Source organism: Tachysurus fulvidraco, chromosome 23, assembly GCF_022655615.1.
Source record: "Tachysurus fulvidraco isolate hzauxx_2018 chromosome 23, HZAU_PFXX_2.0, whole genome shotgun sequence".
In the NCBI taxonomy this organism is placed as follows: domain Eukaryota; kingdom Metazoa; phylum Chordata; class Actinopteri; order Siluriformes; family Bagridae; genus Tachysurus; species Tachysurus fulvidraco.
Window position 1 is genome coordinate 509,840 of NC_062540.1, and position 2,500 is coordinate 512,339.

Genomic DNA, 2,500 nt, shown 5'->3' on the forward strand with positions numbered 1-2,500 from the left:
ACGACTATGACAGTTTACAGACACAACGCTTGTTTTCACAACACCTCTTTTTCACACACAAAAACGGTCTGCGAAACAACTGTCAAAAATACGTCATCACGTTCACAGGCATTACTATCCGAGGGAAGATGAATCGATTCCACGAAGTGCGCATGCGCCCCGCCCTCTTCTAAACAACTCATAGAAACCACTGGTGCCGAAATGGCGGTTTAGTTATCACTAATAACAGAGAGAATTTTGTGCTAACACTTTAAAATAATGGTCTGTTGGTAACGAGTGACTATGCAGGAAGTAATAGGTAGTACTGCATTAACACTGAGCTTAATACTACTAACTAATATGGAAGCAAGACGAACTAAGCAGTATAAGTAATAGCATAGGGAATCGAACCCCGCCCCTGGAGCTGTGAGGCGAACGTGCTGACCACTAAGCCACCGATATGTTTTCAAAGAATTAATCTTGAATGTCCTTTAATACCATCTATATCATAGTCTTTAACCAGCTGTGATTTCTTAATATAATGAGCTTTGTTTTTCCACAGAAATTGGAAAACGATCGAATTAGCTTTCTTCACATTAACTGTAGAAACACACAGGGAGTGGCATGGAGAGATTATTTAGGAAATAGCTCAAAGATTTCCTTATATCTATTAACTGGTTAGAAAAGTTAACGTCTTCTCTTCTAATAGCATTTTTAGATAAAACTAATCCTAAATATTTCACTTCGTCTTTAACCTAAACTGAAGAGATGATAGAGTCCGTTGATGAGTGAATGGGAAGTAGCTCACAATTTTTAATATTAAGGGTAAATCCTGAAGCTTTAGGGAAAATCGAGACTGAATTTAGGGCAACATCAACCATGAATTTATTCTTTAAAAGGATTGCTGTGTCGTCTGCAAATTGAATCATTTTAAATTCCTTGTCAAATATTGAGATCCCATGCAAATGGGGGTTATGATTAATGAGCAATATAAGTGATTGAGTGGCTAGAATAAACAGTTTGGGAGAAATCAGGCATCCCTGCCTAATACTGCGGAGCACTTCAAACCTAGGAGTTATACTAGGATTCAGGGATACAGAACTATATGTCAGTATAAAACATCTGTGTTAGCACAAAATTCTCTCTGTTATTAGTGATAACTAACCCGCCATTTCGGCACCAGTGGTTTCTATGAGTGGTTTAGAAGAAGGCGGGGCGCATGCGCACTTCGTGGAATCGATTCATCTTCCATCGGATAGTAATGCCTGTGAACGTGATGACGTATTTTTGACAGTTGTTTCGCAGACCGTTTTTGTGTGTAAAAAAGAGGTGTTGTGAAAACAAGCGTTGTGTGTATAAACTGTCATAGTCGTACATTTTGGAGTCGTATTTGAACAAACACACAAAATCTCGTATCTGTAAACTGTCGTAGCCGTAGGTTTTGGGATCCAACTCCACAAAAAACATAATTACGTACAATAGTTTTAAATTACGCACAACTAAATTAAAATTTACACACAATGCTTTGAATTAAGTACGATTATTATTGACAGTGTTTTTATTCCGTAGATGTTTGTAATAATCGGCGTCAAAAAGGATTCCTGGCGAATGCGTTGTGAATTGTGTCACCCAGGGGGGGTTCTAGCCCTTTATTAGGGGGGCTTCAGCCCCCTGTCTGTAATCTCAGCCACCCTAAAACTATAAGGATCATTTTTACTTTCATAAATAAACAATAAAAATGACGTTAAAATGCAGGACGTGTCGTCGATGGGAAAGAAAATTATTTATCAGTTTGATCCAAGAGCGATTTTTTTACTTTGCTTTTACACGCGTGTGTTGTAGTGTTTCACACGTGCGTCTTCAGCTGCCTGCTTTATTAGAACGGAGAAGCTCAGGTACGCGCAGCGTGCACGCGCAGTCAGAGCTGGAGGCGTTTATCTATAACGTTAATCGGCGGAAAGACGCAAAGACGGCAACCAAAAGCAGTGAAATGTCACTATTCTTATTACCAGAGTTGTCATATAATATATAATATAGAACTCTTCTTGTTTTAAATTCTCACTGAGGGCTAAAACCCCCTAAAGATGAGACCCTAGAACTGCCCCTGGGGTCAACCCAAAAAACACCAAGTGCTTAATTTAATGAACATTAATTTTGTCATTTGTAAAACATCACAATAATTTTGAGTTGTTTTGAAGCACAGAGCTGGAATCTCCCTACAGTTTGGGATATGGCCTTGGTGATACACTTGGTATACATTATATTTCCAAAAGTATTGGGTCACCTGACCTTTCCTGCTATATGTGGTTGTTTTCTGATCTCATCCCTACTGAACACCTTTGGGATGAATGTGAACGCTGACTCCACCCTACATCACCTACATCAGTGCCTGACTTTCATAACACTCTTGTGGCTGATGAACACAAATATCCATCAGCACACTCCAAAATTATATATACATACATACACACACACACACACACACACACACACACACACACACACACACACACACACACAC